The sequence below is a fragment of the Odocoileus virginianus genome, chromosome 14, assembly GCF_023699985.2.
Source record: "Odocoileus virginianus isolate 20LAN1187 ecotype Illinois chromosome 14, Ovbor_1.2, whole genome shotgun sequence".
Taxonomy (NCBI): Eukaryota; Metazoa; Chordata; class Mammalia; order Artiodactyla; family Cervidae; genus Odocoileus; species Odocoileus virginianus.
This window is the reverse complement of record NC_069687.1, coordinates 25,945,897-25,956,889: the sequence shown is the minus strand read 5'-3', so window position 1 is coordinate 25,956,889 and position 10,993 is coordinate 25,945,897. Positions and strand designations below refer to the sequence as shown.

General features: G+C 37.7%; 1 long non-coding RNA gene and 1 pseudogene across 1 annotated transcript in view; both read left to right on the top strand.

Annotated features, from left to right (window-relative positions):
- Positions 1-1,415: 1,415 nt before the first annotated feature.
- LOC139038177 (uncharacterized) overlaps positions 1,416-10,993 on the top strand; it is a 48,388-nt gene continuing 38,810 nt past the window's right edge. Inside the window, exon 1 of the long non-coding RNA XR_011491103.1 lies at positions 1,416-1,558. This is a non-coding gene — a long non-coding RNA (uncharacterized lncRNA). The remainder of the gene's footprint in view (positions 1,559-10,993) is intronic.
- LOC139038166 (craniofacial development protein 2-like) lies at positions 8,188-9,905 on the top strand (annotated as a pseudogene).

Here is a 10,993-nt window from a genome sequence, read left to right as displayed (position 1 = left end):
GGCAATGGACACACAATTTTTCATGGCCACATGAATGCCTGGTGAGAAAGAAGCATTAAGAAGTTCTGTAGTGGCTCCACTTTTCAGTTTAGCATTGGAGATAGGAAATGCTTTTTAAAGAGTTTATATAGCGGAAAATGATGTCCATGAATGGACTTTGAACAGTGGAGACTAGGTGGCAGTGTTAATTGTCAGTAACCAGGTGGTACTTAACCACAGATATTGTGACAACTAGCAAAGTTACAGTAGAAGCCCTAGGAACCAAATACACAAGAAACTACAAGATGGTTAATAGAGTATGACCTCCAGAGGGGCAAAAATAGATTGATGGCTGACAACTGCACCAGTCAGTTTGAACTAGCAGAAGAAACCAAGGTTTGGTGACTTGGCATCTGATGATAACCAACCTAATAAAAATGTCATGATTCCTTGTATATGTCTCAGACCAGAGACCATTGTTCAAAAATCAAAACTCGTTTAACATTAGTTCCAAGTGGAACAATGGCAGCACCATAGCATGTTTACACAACAGTGATTCGCTGTTTTTCCCCAAAGAAAATGAGGATCATTTACTCTATTGGGAGATAGGGATTACTCAGTTTCTCACACTGTTGACATAGGGTGTCTGACCTCTGTGACAGGTGTGTGGATGCTGTTTGGGCATGTGCATTTTTTTCTATTTCAATACGAGAATCAGGGAGAGTTATTGTTCACTTCCAATGTGTGATAAACATTTGCAAAATTTGCCCTTGAGCTGTAAATCCCTCTTCCTCTGCTATGATGTAGTCCAATGGCATCTCATATTATCTAAACATTGCAGAGAGTAGTACATGAATCCATTGCTTTGAGGATAGGATGCTATTCCATTCAAATAGTTAGCACCAATAAGGGTTTTGTAAGACTCTTATTTAGAGGATGAAGTGGTCATGATGGCAGAGATTGAGGACACAGCATGAATTCTTACTAAGGCTAATCTAGCTACTGCTAATGCCAAATGTCCAACTTGTTAAAAAAAAAAAGACTAAAACTAAGCTCCAAAATTACATAATTTCTTGAGATTTACTGTCTACTTGGCAGCAAGTTAACTACTTTGAATATCTTCCATCCTGAGATTATCTGTGGTCTTGTTACTGTAACTGATTATTTTTATAATTTTCTGCCAGGGTTTCAAAAGTATTCCTGTTCTGCTACTTACATTTCAAAGAAATGAGTTTCATGGGAGGTGTAATGGTTAATTTTATGCCACAAGGTGACCAAACATTTAGTTAAAAATTGCCCTGGGTGTGTGAGGCTGTTTCTGTGTGTGTACACTGTCATGTGCAACTCTTTGTGACCTCATGGACTGGAGTCCCTCAGGCTCCTCTGTCCATGGAATTTTTCAGGCAAGAAGACTGGAGTGGGTTACCATTTCTAACTCCAGGGAATCTTCCGGACCTGCCTGTCTTGCATAGGAAGGCAGCTTCTTTACCACTGAGCCACCTAGGAAGCCCAAGGCTGTTTCTAGAGGAGATTAGCATCTGAATCAGAAGATTTAGTAAAGAAGATTGCCCTCACTAAGGTAGGTTCTAAATTGAGAAAGGAGTAGTCAAGGCTGTATATTGTCACCCTGCTTATTTAACTTATATGCAGAGTACATTATGCAAAATGGGAGGCTGGATGAAGCACAAGCTGGAATCAAGATTGCCGGGAGAAATATCAATAACCTCAGATACGCAGATGACACCACACCACCTTTCTTATGGCAGAAAGTGAAGAAGAACTAAAGAGCCTCTTGAGGAAAGTGAAAAAGTTGGCTTAAATCTCAACATTCAGAAAACTAAAGCTCATGACATCTGGCCCCATCACTTCATGGCCAATAGATGGGGAAATGATGGAAACAGTGAGAGACTTCATTTGGGGGGGCTCCAATATCACTGCAGATGGTGACTGCAGTCATGAAGTTAAAAGATACTTACACTTTAGAAGAAAAGCTATGACTGACCTAGACAGCGTATTAAAATGCAGAGACGTTACTTTGCCAACAAAGGTCTGTCTAGTCAAAGCTATGGTTTTTCCAGTACTTATGTATGGATGTGAGAGTTGGACTATAAAGAAAGCTGAACACCGAAGGATTGATGCTTTTGAACTGTGGTGTTAGAGAAGACTCTTGAGAGTCCCTTGGACTGCTAGGAGATCCAACCAGTCCATCCTGAAGGAGAACAGTCCTGGGTGTTCATTGGAAAGACTGATGTTGAAGCTGAAACTTCAATACTTTGGCCATCTGATGAAAGAGCTGACTCACTGGAAAAGACCCTGATGCTGGGAAAGATTGAGGGCAGGAGGAGAAGGGGACGACAGAGGATGAGATGGTTGGATGGCCTCACCAACTCAATGGACATGAGTTTGAGCAAGCTCCACGATATTGGACAGGGAATCCTGGTGTGCTGCAGTCCATTGGGTCACAAAGGGTTGGGACAAGACTGGGTGAATGAACTGAACTGAAAGTAAATAGATCAAATCCAATCAATGGAAGACCTGAAAAGAACAAAAAAGTGCTGAGTTAAAGGGAATACTTCCAGTCTAACTGCCTGTTAGCTGGAGCATTGTTCTTTTCCTTCCTTCAAAGTGGAACATGAAACTGAGTTCTTAGCTCTCAGTCCTGTAGGATTTCTACCAGAATTTACACTACTAGCTCTCCTGGTGCTCCAGGCCTCTGAACTCAGACTGGAAGACAGCATCAGCTGTTCCTGGTCTCCATCTTGCTGACTACAGACCCTGAAACTTCACAACATTCATATGAGCTCTTTCTTGTAATAAATCTCTTTAGAGGGAGAGGTCCATCTCCTATTTGTTCTGTTCTCTGGAGAACCCTGAATGATACAGTAAGTTTTGTAGTAGGAACTTCATTTGTAGGAGTCATGATGAGCTTCGTGCTCAAGGAAGTCCTTTCCTGTTGTTACTGTCTAGTATTCAAAACATGTCCTCTTTGTGTGCCCATGGCTCCACATCTCTATGTTCAGTTCAGTTCAGTCACAGTCACTCAGTAATGCCTAACTCTTTGCAACCCCGTGGACTGCAGCACCCCAGGCTTCCCTGTCCATCACCAACTCCCAGAGCTTATTCAAACTCATGTCCATCAAGTCAGTGATGCCATCTCTGCATTAGTGTGACTGTAACACTGTTATCCTGCATGCTTTCTAAAGTAACAATTCACTTATAATACCATGATATTTTGGAATATTGCCTTCTGAAGTCTGTTTACTTTGGATCCATTTACCCCTGTCATCTAAGCAATCTTTCTTTGGAATTTCTAGTGCTCCTGTCTTCTCAGCATGGATTATGTCCCCAACAGCTTTCCTTCAGGGTAGGTCTTTGTCTTTCTGAAAAAGCCTATTTGTGGTACATTCAAGTGATGCCTAAGGGTTTAGGCTGTTAAGGTTTGATCTTTTTGCCCCAGGGTGCTTCCTTGGCTCTTTATTTATTTATTTATTTTAATATATCTGAAACCTGGAGCCTACCAGTTCTTTTTATAGTATTGCAGACTGTTCTAGATACTTCTGAAATGAAGTTTTTGTCTGTTACTCCTGGGTTCCATGAGCTGTATGGTCCTTCGGTGTTCAGCTTTCTCTTCTCTGCTACCACTGGGCTGCAGCTGACCCAACACGGATTGATGCCCTGGAATGGTTTGGCCACACATTCCCCCTCAGAGGATCTTAGAGGGTTTCTGGCCATATAGGTTCAGTGAATGCGTCATCTGTTAATTATTTCATCTCTTTTGATCTGTCTTTTCATAAAAAGATTTTAGGAGATTTAAAGAAATTGCTGCAGTCATAGTCCTGTTATCAGTTGCTAATAATTTTCAATCATTTTTATAATATTAAAGTTAATTTTCATTTTAAAAATTCATTCAATTTATTATATATTCATGGAGATTATAGATAAACAGGCATAATCATATATTTATAAGTTGTCATATATTATGAATTATATATAATATAGTATGCATCATTCATTATATCATTTAATTAAATAACTATGATTAATAGTTTCTAATAGTATTTAATATAATTTTATATTGGCCTTATGATAATGTAATAGATTTAATATCTATACTTTCTCCCTGATTAGGACTTAAGCCATCTGAAAAGTGAAGTTTTATCTTATGACTTTGTAGTATTATGGCTAAAAACAATGCTTGGTATGTATTAGCAAGTATAAAATTTAAAGTGTTACAGTTCAAATTTGGAACATTTTATTACTTAAACATTACATTTTTCAAACCTAAAAATAAACCCACAAAATCAAGCAAATTATGTGCTGGAAAAATTGTAAATTAAAAAATTACAGGGAATACCATCAAAATATATTACATAAAAATAAATATTCAGATTTAGCATATAAATCTTCATAGTTGAATTGATTTGTTATGTATATCTATGATATTTAAGCATTCATGGGATATGAGAAAAGTGTTTCCTGAAGAACTGCTAAAATAGTATGAGATCAAAACATCTAATCTTCCATAGAGCAACTTTTTGCACAGATATTACTTGCTAGATAGAGTAGCAGAGCAAATTTGGCATTCACTGTAATCTCCAAAATTTTACTTCAAATATATTTGGGTAGAAAATAAATGATTAATTTAGATAATGGATATATTTTTTTCCTGAGTTTCATCCTATATCCAGTAAACACATAACACATTAGCAGAAGCTTCCTTAATGGAATGCAGTTTGATGAAGATGATATTTTGATAGAGAAAACATCCTGTAGCTTACACAAAATTTTTATTTTCTTATTGATTACTCATATTTTTTCTCAATGTGCAAATAAAATAAATCGGTCCCTTATATTCTGTCATCTATATTAACTTTTTTTTTTCCTGTGGAAATTACACTTTCCATCACTATCTTAATGTCTTTGAAATATCTTCATGTCCTTGAATTTGTATATCAGATTTAAATTTTCAATTCTATAGTTGCCCACAATCTGATAGCTACTCTTTTTCCCAACATCACACCAGGTTATTCTAATCCAGAATTTTTGAAAGAAACATCTATAAATAAAGCCCTTTAAAGTGTTTGCAATTTTAAGTACAAGTACTTTTGAAATTTACAGGCAAAAACATCTGTAGACAAGTCTTTTCCATTCTTGGAGGACAAACCCTAGCACATTTTCAACAATTTATTTGACTTTCACTGCCCATTTTTTCCAAGCAATCAATTTATCTTTCTCTGCGGAGTCTGTGAACAGGACCTCATTGTCAGTGGAGAGGTGGCATGGATCTCCCTGGTTGGTTGCCCCTTTGCTCTTTTCCCTGTGCCGTCACCAGAGAGAAATGACTCTAGGCCTCGGTACAGAAAACACTTTCTGACAAACTATGCCATCCATGTATGAAGAGGACAGTAAATGTATATATGCAAACCTCCATTTGACTTCCTTCTTCCTAATAGAGTTTGTGACTTGCATAACTACACAAACTATTCTAGAATTTATAGAAGTATCTGAAAAAAAGAATGAACTTTCAAGTGCTGAAACACTGGCCATTGGCTTCTATATGTAAAATATATTCAGTAGTTGAAAATCAACTTTGGTACGCTGCTGTTCATTTTTTCAAATTATATTTGTAGAACTTTTTCTCTTTTCCCTTCTCTTTCATGAATATGCAAATGGCCAGGCAATATCAAAATGTATCCTAATAAAAGAAGAGTAGTAGGAACTTAGTAGAGAGGCAAGAAGTTGTACTGAAACATGAATTTGAAAGAAAGGACGAGTAGCCAGTTTTGCTCAAAGCTAAACTGTGGTGTTGGAGAAGACTCTTGAGAGTCCCTTGGGCTGCAAGGAGATCCAACCAGTCCATCCTAAAGGAGATCAGTCCTGAGTGTTCAGTGGAAGGACTGATGCTGAAGCTGAAACTCCAATACTTTGGCCACCTGATGCGAAGAGCTGACTCATTGGAAAACACCCTGATGCTGGGAAAGATTGAGGGCAGGAGGAGAAGGGGAGGACAGGATGAGATGGTTGGATGTCCTCACAGACACAATGGACATGGGTTTGAGTGAACTCCAGGAGTTGGTGATGGACAGAGAGACCAGGCGTACTGCGGTTCATGGGGTCACAAAGAGTTGGACATGACTGAGTGACTGAACTGAACTTATTGCCTTCTATATTTCTTAAAAATATTAAAGTGGCTATACATAGATAAGTTTAAGTATTCATTATTCCAGGAATAGTCTTCAAGTAATGATTCCATGTACTTGGGTAAATCTAGTGAGTTTAAATTTCACCCACTATTAGGTATGTCATCTTGGGAAATTCACATGATTTTTTAAAATATCAGCTTCGTCATCTGTAAAATTAGGTAAATCTAGTACTGAACTCCTGCCCTATTGTAAAGTTTAAATATGGTAGATTATATAAGATTATTAGGACAAGTCTCTGTGCAATGAGAACACAATAATTTTGGAGCTTGTTCAAGGCATTGGCTTTGCTTTTCTTTCCAATATCAAGACATTTACTAAATAGAGCCTCTGTTATTTTTCAGAGCTAAGAAAAATTCAAGTTGAGATTTGCCAAAAGATAGTATTAGAAACTCATTTTACAACTTTGGTTTCATTTCTTTGGCACAGAAAAGTTGATTTCTCTCCTAACATGCAACCAGCATAACTTGTTTGCCTTTTGAAAGTTTATGCTGCTATTAAACATCAAAAATTGTGTCAGATGGAAATGCCTTCCTGGGAGGGTGTGCTTTACTGTTGAATCATCTGTCGGGGGCTATCATTAGGTACAGAAGCTTTGAAGTAAGACCTAAAGCCAAAATTCTCACAGATGTTGCATGGAAACAAACTTCAAAAAGGATGCTCAGTGCTTATTCATAGGCAGGTAAACATCTGTGAATGAGAGAAAAGAAAGCTGAGAGACAGGAGAGAGACTCACTTAAAGGTTTAGCTTTGAACAAAACAGGCCTTAGGCCTTTTCTTTCAAATTGATGTGTCTATTTATATGGCTTCCTGCCTCTCAACTAGGTAACTATTGAAGTCTCACTTTGTGAACTAATTTACATTGACCTCTACCTTATCCCTCAATAGTTCTATTTAAAGTGAGGTTTGTTTTCCCTAATGAGGATCAGCTGTGAGCAGGGGTGACCAAAAGAAAATAAATTCCCTTTCACAGGCTGTGCCTCTGCTTAGGCTGAAATTTGGAGGAGAGAAGAGGCCAGGAATATACAGAAGATCCTGAGTCTGTAGGTTTAACGTTGAAGGTCTTATAAATGCAATGTATCTAGAGTCACCACATATTTGTTTATTAAGAAACTAGAAATGACAACCCACCTCAGTATTCTTGTCTGGAGAATTCCAAGAAACGAGGAGGCTGGCAGACTACAAGTCCATGGGGTTGCCAAGAGTCAGACACAATTAAGTGACTAACAGACACATTTTCCAGACACTAAGATTACATAATGAGATTAAACAAAGCCATGAAAAGAATGAGCATCTTTGATAACTCTTGATCCATAAATTAAACTCTTTCTCTCTTTTTAATGAGTACAAAATATAGATCAAGATCCACACTAATACAATCATTTGCTCTTTGTCTTGTCATCAACTGGTGGCTTAGAAGTACTCATGCCATCAAAAAGTGAAGAACAAGAAAACAAAACTACAAATTAGGAAGGGTCAATCTATCACATCTATGGCTTGATCTCTCAAAGCCTGAAGCTTACTAAAACTTCAAAATAATTTCATCAAATGGTGTTATAACTGGAGATAAACAGCCCAGTTCCCTTAGAGTTTTCAAAGTTTCTTGTCTTCTATTATATGATTTCTTTTTTTAAAAACAGTGATCTATCAAATTGTGCCACTAAATCTCTTTTCCACTTTGATCTTCATTTATGCTTTAAGGCAAAACAGCCTATGTGCTGCTCAGCCTAATAAAATGTAGATTCTTTGCGCTTCATGTATAAGCCAAGCTTCCCTCACCTCCAAGCATTCTGGAACTGATCAATGGTAAGCCTAACTCAAAAAGTCTTTCCTTATCCTCAGTAAGAATATATCAATAAATTGGAGGAGATGATGATGCTACTGAAGTCTGTAAGCACAGCTTCTCATTTCATCAGTTCTGCTGGTGTTACCTCTGGCTCAGGGGTTCCATTTTCTTTGCCTGTATGAGATGCATCAGGATTGCTTTGGCAGCAAGCCCCATGGGCACATGGCTGAAAGATTCTTGCTTTTAAAGGCTGCTTTTACTGGCTCACCAGTTCAGGGTAGTAGCAGTTCTAACAATGACTGGGTAGCTGGTAAAATAATCCAGAGTGCTGTCCTTACTCTGAGATAATAAAAAGAAAACAAATTCAGAGTAAGCACATCATACTCTAAAGATAAAAGAAAATATTAATATATTCTTCTAGTTAACACTAATACTAATATTATTATTATTGTATTCTTTATTCTTAAAAGCTCATGAGTTTGGCTCAGAAAAATGTGGGTAGGAGTCCTGGCTTTAGAATTTAGGAGCATTATGACTGGAGAAATTAGAACAGTCATATATAATGTCCCTTAAATTCTTGAACTCCACTGCAAATCACTCAGGATAATCATTTGCTGATTAAGGTTTCGTGATGTTTAAGTGACATAATATGTATTCATGTATAGGATCATGATAAACACAGAAGTAATTGCTCAGCATGGATTGTTTTTTGTCTTTAAAAATAAAACTCTCTCTGTCAGGTTCAAAATACTTCCCTTAAAAGCACAGGGTTCCCTGACTTCTTTCTCTATTCTTAAAGATTTTGGTATTTTATTGACCATAATGAATTGAATCATGACACCCCAAAGATAGATCCATGCCCTAATAATCAGAATGTCTGAATTATTACCTAGTATGGAAAAAACAAGAAGGCAATGGAGAAGGCAATGACATACCATTTCAGTATTCTTGCCTTGAGAACCCCATGAAGAGTATGAAAAGGCAAAAGGTATGACACTGAAAGATGAACTCCCCAGGTAGGAGGTGCCCAATATGCTACTGGAGAAGAGTGGGGGAATAACTCCAGAAAGAATGAAGAGACAGAGCAAAAGTGGAAAAAAAGAAAAACAAAAAAAAAACCCAAAACCCAGTTGTGGATGTAACTGGTGAAGGAAGTAAAGTCCCATGCTGTAAAGAACAGTACTGCATAGGAACCTAGAATGTTAGGTCCATGAATCATGGTAAATTGGAAGTACTCAAACAGAAGATGGTAAGAGTGACTGTTGACATTTTAGGTATCAGTGAACTAAAATGGAATAGAATGAATGGGCAAATTTAATTCAGATGACCACTACATCTACTACTGTGGGCAAGAATCCCTTAGAAGAAATGGAATAGCCCTCATAGTCAACAAGAGTCTGAAATGCAGTACTTCGGTGCAATCTCAAAAATGACAGAATGATCTCTGTTCATTTCCAAGGCAAACCATTCAATATCACAGTAATCCAAGTCTATGCACAAACCAGTAATGCTGAAGAAGCTGAAGTTGAACAGTTCTATGAAGACCTAAAAGATTTCTGGAACTAACAGTCAAAAAGGATGCCCTTTTCATCATAGGAGACTGGAATGCAAAAGTAGGAAGTCAAGGGATACTTGGAGTAACAGGCAAGTTTGGCCTTGGAGTACAAAATGAAACAGGAAAAAGGCTAACAGATTTTTGCCAAGAGAATAAACTGGGCATAGCAAATACCCTCTTCCAACAACACAAGAGACGGCTCTACACATGGACATCACCAGATGGTCAATACCAAAATCAGACTGATTATATTCTTTGCAGCTAAAGATGGAGAAGCTCTATACAGTCAGCAAAAACAAGATCCAGAGCTGACTGTGACTCTGATCATGAACTCCTTATTGAAAAATTCAGACTTCAGTTGAACAAAGTTGGGAAAACCACTGGACCATTCAGGTATGACCTAAATCAAATCACTTATTATTATACAGTGGAAGTGACAAATAGATTCAAGGGATTAGATCTGATAGACAGAGTGCCTGAAGAACTATGGGTGGAGATTCGTGACATTGTACATGAGGCAGTGATCAAGACCATCATCCAGAATAAGAAATGCAAAAAGGCAAAATGGTTGTCTGAGGAGGCCTTACAAATAGCTGAGCAAAGAAGAGAAGCTAAAGGCAAAAGAGAAAAGGAGAGATATACCCATTTGAATGCAGAGTTCAAGAGAAAAGCAAGAAGAGACAAAGTATTCTTAAGTGACCAATGCAAATAAACAGAAGAAAATGATAGAATGGGAAAGACTAGAGATCTCTTTAAGAAAATTAGAGATACCAGGGGAGCATTTCATGCAAAGATGGGCACAATCAAGGAAAAAAATAGTATGGACCTAACAGAAGCAGAAGATACTAAGAAGAGGTGGCAAGAATACATAGAAGAACTATACAAAAAAAGATCTTCATGACCCAAATAATCTTGAGAGTGTGATCGCTCACCTAGAACCAGACATACTGGAATGTGAAGTCAACTGGGCCTTAGGAAGCATCAATACGAACAAAACTAGTGGAGGTAATGGAACTCCAGTTGAACTATTTCAAATCCTAAAAGATGATGCTGTGAAAGTGCTGGACTCAATATGCCAACAAATTTGGAAAACTCATCAGTGGCCACAGGACTGGAAAAAGGTCAGTTTTTATTCCGATGCCAAAGAAAGGCAATGCCAAAATTATTCAAACTACTGCACAATTGCGCTTTTCTCACATGCTAGCAAGGTAATGCTCAGAATTCTCCAAGCCAGGCCTCAACAGTACATGAAACTGTGAACTTTCAGATGTTCAAGCTGATTTTAGAAAAGGCAGAGGAACTAGAGATCAAATTGCCAACATCTGTTAGATCATCAAAAAATTGAGAGTTCCAGAAAAACATCTACTTCTGACTTATTGACTATGCCCAAGCCTTTGACTGTGTAGATTACAACAAACCATGGAAAATTCTTAAAGAGATGGGAATACCAGACCACCTGACCTGCCTCCTGAG